Source organism: Lactuca sativa, chromosome 9 (genome assembly GCF_002870075.4).
Source record: "Lactuca sativa cultivar Salinas chromosome 9, Lsat_Salinas_v11, whole genome shotgun sequence".
Lineage (NCBI taxonomy): Eukaryota > Viridiplantae > Streptophyta > Magnoliopsida > Asterales > Asteraceae > Lactuca > Lactuca sativa.
Genome location: NC_056631.2, coordinates 54,561,616 through 54,575,903, shown reverse-complemented (window position 1 = coordinate 54,575,903; position 14,288 = coordinate 54,561,616).

Here is a 14,288-nt window from a genome sequence, read left to right as displayed (position 1 = left end):
TTAGGGTTTTGGAGGCTATTTAAGCACATTAACCCCTATGGTTAGCTCATTCTTAGCCTCCATCGCCCCTTAGAGAGATCCCACAAAACTCTACCCATCTCTAACTTGTTTTGAGCATTGAAATCATTTTGGGAAGCTTATTTCTCCATTTTGTGGTTAAAGCTTACAGATCAAAAGTTCATTTTGGTGCATAGAAGAAAGGCTCAAGTGTAGATTCAACAAGGTTGTTTTAATTCTGAACATTTGTGAGTATAAAGCTTCAAACTCTCCTTCTAGTCAGGGATGAAAATAGGGCGGAGTTAACCATATATGTTTTCATCCCTGAGTGCCTAACTTCGTCCTCATCCCCATCCCCATCCCCGCCGGATGCGGGAATCGAATCCCCTCCCCTTTAAATTTTGGGCTTTTCCCTGACCCATCACCGAACCATCCCCGAACTATCCCCGGTCTATCAAGATAATAAACTCAACTTACGCAAATAATAATAATAATAATAATAACAATAACAATAATAATAATAATAATAATAAATTCCAGGTTTTATAAGTGATAAAAAAAACAGAGGCAATAATCAGATTGTGTTTACATCAATCATAAAGTCTAAGAAGCCTTATAACGAGAAGTGACAATTTGGTATACGGGAAGTCAAACAAAGTGAGGATTTAAGAACTCTTGAAATTAGGAACATAATTTGGTATACGAACTATGTCTCTGATGGTCTAATACAAATAAATTCATTGTTAGTGGACTTAATTCATATTTAATAATTTATAATATATATATATATATATATATATATATATATATATATATATATATATATATATATATACATAATGTCATCAAAGTGGGGGTGGGGTGGGTTGGGGATTGGTATACTTGACCTCAACTTTATCCTCGGTATCAGCATAATGGGGATCGCCGACCCCATACCCGGTATCCATTTTTACAAGGAATACTCGTCCCCAATTAGGGTGGGTCAACTGTGTGCCCTATCGGGTCAGGTGAAATTTCTATGCCTACTTCTAGTTTGTTAGACCTTGCTTATTGTCATAAAATGCACTTTTTGTCCCTTTCGGGTGGTAAGCTTAGAGTTGTGATGACTTGAGCTTCTTTTGAGCACTTAGAATGGTCTAATGGACCTATTTGACTTGGAAAGTTGGTGTTTTGTGCATGTCCACCAAGCCATGCAAGCTATATGGGATATTTAGGTCATTTAGAGTACAAGAGTTTAGATATTGCTTTATGGGAGTGACTTAATGAGTAAAGATGAAAATTTATTCATTAACATATTGTTAAGGACCAGATCTGGAATTTTAGGGTTTAGACTTAATGTATTAACTCTTTTCACTTTGTTAAAAAGGCCTAGACGTTGCGTGCTTTTCTCCGACGTGACACACTTTGATCGTTTTCTGGAACACGCTTGTTTGAGCTTAAGATCTCGATTGTTTTGTCCTTTTGTGAGCGCGGGGCACCCAGAAGAAAGCGTGGTGTGTCTGTTGACCAGAATTTGACATGTTGACTTTTTGAATAAGTTTGACCTTGAGTTAAACTTTAGGGTTTTAGGTCATAGCTGAGGATTGACTGCTGATTGAATGTTTAGGTGGTGTGTGAGACCGGTCTGTTAGTATTCGCGTGTGGTGGTGGTTATCTGGTCTATTTGTGAGGTGAGTTTTCTCACTATACTTTACATTATTGTATGTATCCTTGTGAGTTAGGATGACTTTATGTTGTAGCGAGCTGTGAAATAGGTAGACTTGTTTAGACAGTTACATGTGTTGCTAGATTGTTGCTTATTTGTCTGTTATTATATATGTCGACATATAGTGTGGCTTGTTGATGATTGTCCAACGTTGTGTTGAAGGTCAAGATACTCGGGGGGGCTAAATTTATGCTGAACTTCAGGAACGGACCAACTTTATGCTAAAGGATAAAGGGGGCAGATCATGTAACTTACAAAAATCTAGGAAAAAAATTTCATTTTCAAATCAAGAGAAATCATTGTTTTTAGTCAAACCCCAAATCAAAACCAAACATTTACAAAATATTATTCTCAAAAGTAGAAATCATATATATCAAAGTGTCCCAAATCAGTTTCATCAAAACCAAGAGGATGTTCACGATCTTGTCTTTGCTTTCCCACAATCATTTGAAGTACCTGAAACATAAAGTTGAAATTGTAAGCCAAAACTTAGTGAGTTCCCCCAAAGTACCACACACAACCATACAAATAACAGCATGTATACATGAGCCTTTAGCTTGACTGGTCAGCCGCGTCGGGCCTATAGACTATCTGGGCTGCTCATAGAGCCTTCAGCATGACTGGACCGCTGCACCGGGCCTTCAGCCTTTCTGGACCACTCTTCGGGCCTTCAGCCTGACTCGACTGTCTCGCAAGTCTTCAGTCTATCCGGACCGCCCTGGGTATCTTGGCCTTCAACACAAATCAGGACAACCTCAACCCAACAGACCATATTACATCAACATATAGCATAACAATCAATAATCAACAAGTACAGGTAGTCATACATATCTACAGCCCACTACCACATAACAACATCATATATACTATGATATAGATCTAACTGATCACTACAACATAGTAACATCCTATATACCAGGATACAGATCTAACAGATCACTACAACATAGCAACATCCTATATACCAGGATACAGAATCTAGTGGGTCGGTGTTGGTTCCTGCAACCCATAAGTACAATGAGGAAAATTCACCTCTCAGTCTGAAAAGATAGCTAAACAGTACACTGCTCTGAATATCAGCTCAACTGGTCACATATTCATGAAAAATGACCAAACTCAGCTACCATTCAAAATACCCAAAATACCCATAGGTCAAACTTGTTCAACATCTGGTCAAAGTCAAAAGTCAAGAAAATCAGCCGAGTCAACTCAGCTAAGTATATTGGGTGCACTTAGCTCGTATATGGGGCATTTACCATTTGGTACGCCCAGCGTACGCATCTGCCAACCACCTTTTCTAATAAGTACTTATTATATTAAGCTCTTCCATCCAAAAATCCATATCTAGTCCATAAATGACATCCTAGTCATAAAGTTTCTAGCTTTATGACTTAATATGTCTAGAAGGTGCCCAACTACAAAACCTTAACTAATTAACCCATTAAGACATTCTAGCATATGCATAGAAAGAAATTAAGAGCCAATAACACATTTTTATGCTTCTAAACACTCCAAAACGTATAAAAGGATGACTCATATGAATTAGAGTAACCCGTACTCATAAGACCAATCTTAAGGGACCAAAAGAACACAAATCCATGGCTAAACAAGATCTAGGTAAAACTTCATCAAGATCAAAGCTTTTTACCTCCAAATGGTGTCAAATGATGATGTGATTTTGGATCCAAAGTGCTCCACTCTTCTAATATGGTTTCCTCTTCCTTCTTCCTCCTTCAAGAACACCAAAATGCACACTCAAGGTCAAGATTGCTTCACTCAAGAGATTAGGGTTAGCTAGGCTCGAGTTGGAGGATGGATGTTGATGAATGAAAGGATTGTAAGGCTATAATGAGGTTTAAATAGAGTGAAAACCCTAAATATTAGGGTTTTGGTCCAGGCCACGTACGCCCAACGTATGCAAGCCACTCCCAAAAATTACAAAAATGCCATTTGGGACGAAAATGCAAACAATTCTCATATCAAGGGCATAAATGGAATACCTGGAAATCAAGATGTTACAATTATCCCTCACTTGAACTAGACTTCATCCTCAAAGTCCACTACTGTGAACAACTCATGGTAGTGCTCCCGCATCTCCGCCTCGAGTTCCCAAGTTTATTCAGAACCCTTCCGATGTTGTCACTGAACCTTGACCAAAGACACCACCTTGTTGTGCAAGGCCTTCATCTTCCTATACAAAATCGCCACTGGTCTCTCCACATAATTCAGACAATCATCAACCTGATATCATCCAAAGGAACAACCGATGAATCATCATTCATACACTTCTGAAGTTGAGAAACATGAAAGGTGTTGTGAATCTGTCTGGCCTCCTTAGGCAAATCCAACCGATAAACTACCCTGCCAACCCCGGAAATCACTCAAAATGGCCCAATATACCGGGGCCACAACTTTCCCCACTTCCTTAAGTGTATTACACACTTCCAGGGTGATACCTTCAGCAAAACCATGTCGCCGACCTAGAACTCCAACTTAGATCGATGCATGTCGGCATAACTCTTCTGCCGACTCTAAGTTGTCTGTAATCTCTGTCTGATATGTTGAATAAGCTTTGTCGTCGGAAGAACCACCTCGTTCTTTCCCATGACCCTATGACCAACCTCTCCCCAACAAACTATGGAATGACACTTTCTCTCATAGATAAGCTCGAATGGTGATGCACAGATACCGGAGTGATAGTTGTTGTTGTATGAGAACTTAACTAAGGGAAGGTAGGAGTCCCAACTCCCACCGAAATCTATGATAAAAGCTCTCTACATGTCCTCAAGTGACTGAATGGTCTGGTCACTCTGACCGTCAATCTGCGGATGATAAGCAGTGCTAAGATGCAACCTTGCACCCAGATCCTCGTGGAACGTCTTCCAAAAATGAGAAGTTAACCGAACAACTCGATCAGATACAATGGAGACTAGAATACCTTGCCGAGCAACAATCTTGCGCACATATAAATCCGCCAATTTCTCAGTTGATGAGCTCTCTTGAATAGCTAGAAAGTGGGAACTCTTGGTCAAATGGTCCACTATCACCCAAATTGCATCAAACCCTTTAGCCATCTGAGGTAATTTGGTGATGAAATCCATAGTAATATGTTCTCATTTTCTCATGGGAACCTCCAATGGCTGCAGCTTGTCATACGGTCTCTGGTGCTCGGCCTTGACCATCCGGTAGGTCAAGCACCTCTCAACATACCAAGTTATCTCCCTCTTCATGCACGGACACCAATAAATAAGTCGCAAATCCCGATACATCTTGGTGTCTCCAGGGTGTATTGAAAACCTGAACTTGTGTACCTCCTCCATCACAGACTGCCTAATCCCGCTGAAATCTGGTACCCAAACCCGATCGCACCATGTCAACAATCCACGGATTTCGGTAGAAAACCTAGCGATCTCGCCCCTGATTCGCTCATGTTTCCAATTCTCTTTCTTGACTCTCTCAGCCTGTGCCTCTACGATCAAATCCAACAATGGTGAATCAATTGAAATCCTCAAAACTTGCGGCTCAAAGCATCAGCGACCACATTCGCTTTTTTGGGTGGTACAGAATCTCGCATTCATAATCCTTGATCACGTCAAGCCACCTACGTTGTCTCATGTTTAGATTCGACTGATCCATAATATATCACAAACTCTTGTGATCCATGTAAATAATACACCGGACCTCATACAAATAATAACATATTGAGTTTCATTGTTTATTGTCCACAACATCCCTACGATACAAGCAACGAATAATAACATGTTATGTAGAAAACTCAACTTTTGTGAAAGAAAAAAAAAACTTATCTGTTTTCTCAGGAAAACAAAATCATATTAGAATTTATAATGTTTTGAAAAAGGTATATAGTTTTTGCTATATGGATGCTATATTTCGTAGTACAAATGTCATTTTTCATTTTACGAATATCATATTTCACAATACAGATGTCATTTTTCATTTTACGGATATCATATTTCAGAGTACGAATGTCATTAATCAGCATGTAGTACTCCAATTTTGCATGATATACCTGCCACATAGACCTGTTTCACCATTTTCGTAGGCTACATCTATAAAATTGGACTTTGCACTTAAAGAATTTTGTAGGTGTATCCGTGATATGAATAATGGATTAATGAGATTCCGAAATTTTTTGGCTTTAAATTAAAGGTAATTTCAGAGGCCTCTATAGTAATTTTGAAGACATTCTCGGGAGAATTAGTGGTTATTTGAGGAAATACCTTAATTTTGCTAATTTTTTGTAAAACACTTAGCTTTTTTTTGCTTATATATGTTTTTTTTCTCTTTAAAAACTATATCGCTAATTCACAAAGCTATTTTTACGAATTAAGTTATAATTAGATTATAAAAAGTTTGAAAACATAGTTAGTATGTTACTTTTAAGTTTTAAATCACTTTAATATATAACTCTCATTCTTAGATCTTTATCTTTAATACTATATACTATATTATATATTTTCCGTCATAATTTATAATTATGTTACCATCTTAATCCATAACTTGTTATCACCTAAGGTCTAACATTCCTATATGAAAAGAAAGATCCAATATCAATCTATGCTTATAGCATTCTTGCGAAGAGATCATATCGGTTCTCAAAATTCATATAAAAGTAACATCTACATAAAACCTAAAACAATGTTAATATAAAAGCTCATTATATAGATGCATACCACTATGTAGGTTCCAAGAAACAAAGATATTCTATGGATCCGGAGAAACAAAGATATTCTATGAATGAATTTTTGTGCATGTAGGTTCCAAGAAACAAAGATATTCTATGGATCCGGAGAAGATAAACCATGTGCACGAGTCCTATTTAATGCTCTTTCCCTTACACAAAGAGATAGAATGATTTTTTTAAAACCACAAAAATATTATAAGGCTCAAGGGCGTGGTGACGACATTTAGCTCGGTAAACTCATGGCATACACCGTGCCCCGACGGTGGTATATCGAGCTTTTTGGCTTCAAACGGCATTTGAATGTCGAGAGAGAGAGAGAGAGAGAGTATCAACTATTTCTAATTTTTTTGTTTTGTTTTCTTTTCACATCTTACCAATTTGACTCACCCCTAAAAATGGCATATCATACATATCGTGTGGCAAAAATGACATGTAGTGAGCTGGATGCCAAAAGACTAATGTGTGAGCATAACATGACATGCACTACTTCCTAAAACCTAAAGCAAAACGCTAAGCAAGAAGCTAGATTAACAAAGTACAAATCATAAAAAAGAATTACAAAACGGCGACAATTGGGTTTTGAAGCCAACCCATCCGATTAATGAAAATCACATGTCTATGATTACTCCAAGAGAATGATCGAGTAACAATGCTGTCAACCAAATATGCTTTCTTAGATCTCACCTTTTCAAAAAGAAAGTAATTATGGTATCTCTAAACATTCCACCACATGACACAAAAACTCACCCTCTAAAAAATGTTTAGCATCCTTCTCCATCGAATGCCACCAAACAAATCAAGTTAATCACCGAACAAATAGACACCTATATTAATGAGACAATTTTGTATATATTATTTTAAAATATCAAAATATTATATGTGTCGAGCCTAATTTTTAAATATCATATTTATTTTTCATACAATTTTAAAATATAATATGTGCCTAATTTTTTGTTTTTTCTTGGTAACATCTTAAACATTTTATAATCATTTTAAATCTTTATTTTTATCAATTAACTATTATACCCTTCTTATAAATCTAAATTTAAAATATCATATCTATCATTCATATATTATATGCATTTTATGCATCAGTTATCATGATTATTTCATATATTTGCATTCCATTTACATGTTATGCTTCACTCATTGTCATTTCGAGACGTTTTATGAGGTTTGATGGAATCATGTTATTTGCATACTTTTGTTAGTTATAATTTTGATCATTCAACCTTACTTTTCGGTTTCTAGTTCGACTTTCTTATAGGTGTGGTTAATTCTATTGTATGGATGTTTTGATTCGTTTTCTAATCTAGTGATTCACATTTTGTTTGATTTATATTATTGAATTTTTACTTGGTTTATGTCGTCTAGTGATTCGCATTTTGTTTGATTTATGAATGAGTTGATTCTATGTTTGAATTTAATCTCATGGTAAACTTGATATCACATTTTTTTAAACTTCCAAAACTTATGTGATGAATGAACAATGTTTGAGAATATTTGTAAAGAACTTTATGTAACTTTTTGATTTAATTTAAGAGATTGTTTATGTTAAGTTAGTAAGATATGTTTAGTGAAAGAATTTATTTTAACTAAACAATTTGACAAGTAAAATGACACTACAACTTAGATTTGATGATCAATATATTAACTCATAATTAACCTATATTATAGATGAACCATATATTAATTCATAATTAACCTACATTATGAATTAATTATGAATTAATTCATATACTAATACTACAGTGACACTGCCAACTTAGATCTGATGATCCATATATTCATTCGAAATTAACCTACATTATAGATGGATAGAACATGAAACTATAATTATTTCTCAAATTGATTTTTAAAACTTATTTTATCTTATGTTTCTTTATTCTTAATCATTTGAATGCATCCACTCTTATTTATTATTGTTTGTTTACCATTGTCAAGACTTAGGAGTTGTTTGATAGTTAATGGGCGAATCAGATCTAAATGAGTAAAGTTTTGATTGAGTCAGAAACAACCATGAATCTGACCGAGTAAGAGACATACCAGAAGAGTCAAGATCGAGTCAGAGGCTTCTAAGTGTGATATCAAACAGTCTGAATCTAACCGAGTCATACCAAACCTCTTACCAGACTCAGTACGAGGCATATCAAACAACCATTTACATGCCTTGTGCAAAAGGGTATTAAACAGTTGATGTGTGTCAATATGGATTTAACCCTTACTTTTTTTGTACTATCTTTTAATATACATAGTTGTGTTTTGACTTTCTTATTATACCTATTTTCATTTATTGGTTTGACAACCCAACATATTGGCGCCGTAGTCAAGGGACACAACAATTCTAATTGTTTTAAGTTAAAATATTCATGTATAAGCACACTATTAGAGGTTGGAATTGAGATAAAGAAAATCAAAAAAGGCTAATAGGGCAAACTAAGCTTTGAAAAAAGGCTACATGATTTCGAAACCTCTTCATTTATATCTCTAGTTGACAGTACTTGACAAGAAACACCCTTGTAAAGTGCACCTAAAACACTAACTTCACTAGTCTTACCCACCCAAAACTCACCTATAACGTCCCGAAAATCCAATGTAAAATTTTCATTTTTAAAACAGTAAATCATACAACCGAGTTGTTCCAAAACCGATAAAAGTGAATATATTATTTAAACATCATAGTAATATCATTATTTGCCGATGCGGACTTTGGTCCGATGTCAGGAAAAGCCCGATGAATGTTTGTATGCTTGATGTCTTCGTGATTCTTGCATGTGTTTGTTTATATGTTCCAGGCTTCGGCCCGAGGAATGTCTAGCTTATATGTTATGTTTATATGTTCCGGGCTTTGTTCTGATGTCGCGGCAAGCCCGAGGAATGTTTATATGTTTATGTTATGTTTTTATGTTATATGCATTTTGATATATTATATGTATACCGGACTTTGGTCCGATGTCGGGCGGGGCTCGATGCCGGACTTCGGTCCGATGCCGGGCGGGGCCTGATGTAGTGGGCAAGGCCCAATGTATGCTATTATGTGATTATGTGTATGGTATGTGGTAGTTTGGGGAGACACACTAAGCTTCATACTTACAGTTTTCAGTTTTGGTTTCAGGTACTTCCGCTAGTAAGGGGAAGAACTCGAGATGACTGCATGGCACAAACCACAGCTTTTAGCCTGGGAGGATTCACTTTGATGTTTTGACATATGATTTTGTTATATTGACAGATGTTATGATATTTTTGAGATACATGATTTATGAATTTTATATGATGAATGATACTTATAGTTTTTATTAATGAATTAAAGTGAAATTTTTGGACCGTAATTTTGGGATGTTACAAGTTCTTTCTTCTCCAAGGTGCACAAAGAACACTCCAAAGCACTTAAAAACTCCTTCTTTTTGCTCACAATGCTCAAACTAGGGTTAGGGTTTCAAAAGAGGGTGTTGGAGAGGTGGAGGCTGAGAATGGAATGTGTTTGGGGAAGTTAAGGAGCTTAAATAGGGCTCAAACCACGAAAATAGGGTTTAGGCACTGATCGCATACGCCTAACTTACTCCTGGTACGCCCAACGTACTAGGGAAGCCCTAGTATGCCCAACGTACTAGGGATACCCTAGTACGCCCAGCGTACACCCCATACGCGGCTAACCCAAAAATCGTTCTAACATCAAACGGTCATAACTTCTTCATTTCAACTCCGATTTCGACAATCTTTATATCCACTGAAAGGTATTGAGGAGATCTACAACCCTATCTAATTACTTTTGACTTCAAACTCATCAAACTAAAATCCATGATTCATAAAAGAAGTCTAAACATGTAGCACCCATAAAAATCATGAAAAATTTATGTAACGCCCCGTTCTTAAAGTATTTATGAATGAGTCCCTGAGATTTAAGAGAAAGGGTAATGATGGTCCTTTTATAGGAAAAGTGGAAAGGGAAGACCATGCATGGAAAAGAGGTCATGCTGGGTACGCTCAGCGTAAGCTGGACGTACGCCCAGCGTAGTGAAGGAAAGAAACGCGGGTGTTTGGGTGAGTACGCCCAGCGTACTAGAGGTACGCCCAGCGTACTCTCAGAATCCCCAAAACCCTAATTTTAAGGCAACCACTATATAAAGAACATAAAGGCTTCCTCCTTAGCCTCCATAATCACTCTCCTAACCTCAGAAACCCTAAGATAGCTATCCCACCTCCTTGATTGGGTGTGTTTGGTCTTGAAAAGCTTGGATTAGCAAAGGAGAACATAAAGGAAGAAAGGAGAAGTTGTCAAAGAAGGAGAGGAACGGCTGGAGCTTATAGATCTGGGAAGACATCATCCTTTGGAGCCTATTTGAGGTATAAAGCTTCTTGCTTGACATTCATATTGTGTAGATCTATGTGTTGTGAAGCTTTGACACCATTCTTGTCCCAAAAGTCCTCATCTTGTTGCATGTTTTGAGTTGGTCAAGATTATCTGTCCTTTCAAACCTTAGGAGAGGTCTTGAGTGAGAAAAATGAGGTCCCAAGGGCTGAGGTTGTTCTATGTGTGAGATAAGTAGGTCTTAATGGATTAAGACCTTGGATTAAGAGCTTTATGGACGTCCCAAGTGATAAAGTTTTAGACTTTATGAATCTTAGGCATATTTGGCCTAAGGATCTGAAGTTTGGGCTTAAGAACTTAAACCATTAAGACGTTATGTGTTGTTGTTGAGCTGTGAGGTTACGCCCCGCGTAACCTATGAGTACGCCCAGCGTAGCGGGCCAGTGTCCCGATCCCTTATTGCGAGCATTGTTGTACGCCTAGCGTACCCCATCTGCGGCATTTTCAATTTGGGCCTTATAGTTTGGGTTGTTATTGGGCTGCTGGATTTTGGGCCATGACTGGACATTATGGATAGAGTATTGTGGGCCCATTGGTTGTTATGGATCATGAGTTTAGGCCCATTTGGTAGGGTGGGCCCAATTTAGTAAATTGGGCCAATAGTGGGCTTTGTTTTGGACTTCTAGACTTTGGGCCATTGGTGGGCTTGGGAGCTTACCTAGTGTTAGGCCGGATTGAGTTAAGGGTAAAATGGTCAATTTACCCTTGGAAGGGTATTGTGCTTAGCCTAATGATTATTTGTGCTATGTTGGCTAGTTCGGGATTTTTGGTGAGTCGGTGATTCGAGAATCTGCTTCTTTAGTTCAGAGTTTCGGCAGTGCGAGGTGAGTTATCCTCACTATATCAACAGGGTCTAAGGCACCAAGGTCGGCCCTTTATCGGATTGAGATCCGGGTGTTTGTTGTTATGTTATTGCTTTGATATGTTGCATCCTGGTAGCTAGGATGGAATATGTTAGAGACCTGGTTGAGGTCGGTATCCTGATATGTAGGGTGATGCTATGCTAGTGACCGGTTAGGTCGGTATCCTGGTTAGGATGATGATATGTTATGTGATCTGTTTGATTGGCTTGTTGACTGTGAATTGTTATATGATTGCATGTTTATGTGCACATGGTTGTTTGGACTGGAGTTGGGTTGAGGCGGGTCCTGCTTTGTGTTGTAGGCCAAGATACCCAGGGTGGACCGGTTGTCCCGAAGACCCAGTGAGCGGTCGGGATAGGTTGTAGGCCCAATGAGGGCGGACCAGACGTGCCGAGGCTCGGAGAGTGGACCGGGCCGACTGAAGGCCCGATGCGGGCGGATCAGTCATACTGTAGACTCAGATAGTGGACCAGGTGGATTGAAGGCCCGGTGCGGGCGGACCAATCACACTGTAGAATCGATGTATATGGCTAGACTCGGAGGGTGGACCAGGTGGACTGTTGGCCGGTGCGGCGGACCAGTCACACAGTAGACCCGAAGTGCATGGATGTTCTGTGATCGGATATGATATGGCATTTTATGCATGTATGGTATATGTGGTTGGTATTTTGGGGATATCTCACTAAGCTTTCGGGCTTACAGTTGTGGTTTAATGTTTTTCAGGTCCTTCAGGAGACTGTGGCAAGGCGAAGGCGTGATCGTACCGCTCCTCATGTTTATGTTGTGATGTGATTCTGGGAATACTCCGAATTAATTGTATTGAAAACCCTTTTGTAATAATTCAATGAAATCGGGTTGTTTTTGAAAAGTTTAAATTGGTTGGAATTTTTCGGTCATTACAATTTAAACTTTTAAAACCAACCCAAAATCATAAATTGTTTACAACATAGTTTTCAAAACATATTCCTTATCAGAGTTTCCCAAAATCATAAGTCAAAACACAAGGATGTGTACAGTCACGCCTTCGCCTTCCCGCGATCGTTTGAAGTACCTAAAACATAACCCAAAATTGTAAGCCCAAAGTTTAGTGAGTTTGAAACATCCCAAAAATATGCTCCAAAAATTTCATTTATTTAAACAAGAATTACTAAAAATAATTTATCAAAACATGAACCATAATATCTCAAGTATCAAAATAGTGTATTCATATCAATCACATGTCAAATAAATCAGAGTAAAACATTTCATGCTAAACATAAATGGTGTGTGTCATGTAGTCATCCCGAACTCTTCCCCTTGCTACCGGAAGTACCCGAAACCAAAACTAAAAACCGTAAGCACGAAGCTTAGTGAGCTCCCCAAACTAACACATATCATACATATCACATAATCACATAACAACATATCATGGGCCCCGCCCGACATCGAGCAAGGCTCAGCATGCGTATGAGCATATCTACTAATACACATCAACATAAGCATAATCACCTAATTATACACATATAAACATTCCTCGGGCCCGACCTGACATCGGGACGAGATCCGGGAAACATACAAACATTCCTAGGGGAACCGCCCCGGCATCGGACCGTAGTCTGGAAACATACAGATACAAACACATGCAAGAATCACAAAGACATCAAGCATATAATCATTCATCGAGTACCGCCCCGACATTGAATCAAAACCCAGAAAGCATATAAACCAACATCGGGCCCCGCCCGAGATCGGACCTTAGTACAGAACATACTAACATACATAAATGGGCTGACATTAGTGCCTTTCGACTCGTTCCTACAGGAGAAAACTCACTTCAAATGTCTGGTGAAATAGTTGAATGTCTCTGCTCCTACAATCGGCTCTACTCATGTCCTATACATAAACAACCCCTTACATACCATTTTAGACTCAAGACCCCTTCACAAGTCAACCTTGGTCAAAATCAAGGTCAAGATCAAAGTCAACTTCCAGTCAAAGTGAAAGTCAATACTCGTTCAAAGTCAAATTCAACCTTCCGAGTTGACTCAACTCGTCGAGTCATCCCCCTGACTATGACAATCCGAAAAATTTTCCGTCACGGTAAACCGTTTCCGTCAGTAAAATTCGTTTGTATTCAAGTTTTCCGTTAACATTTTTATGAAGTTAATTAAATTGAGACCTTTATTATAATCTCATGAGTGTCCAAACCCATTAGAAACAAGTGAAAACATTCCTAATATTCACTTGGAAAATTTTTAGTTTCGACCACGTCGGGTTATGACAACTAAATCGGGTACGACCATAAGCCTCCTTTAACGTCAGTATCGGGTAGATTTCCACTGAGCCTCAAAATCTAACCTTATATAAAGGTGAAAGAACTTCATTTGAAGCTTTTTCACTCTCTCTCACTATTCTCTCTCTTCAATCCAAATCTTTGATCCAAAATCACCATTTCAAGCTCCAAATCGGTATGTAATCCATCCTAGATCATATTATAGCTTGTTTAACATTCAAATTCGTGTCTAAATCATCCAAAAGGACCAAAGACATGTGTTTACAGCCCAGGAACAGCCCCAAACTGCAAACACACATAAATGGGGTTTTGAATCCCCAAAACCCTTGCAAACCACTTCTAGAGCTTAGTTATGACCAAAGGGCTTGTATGAATGG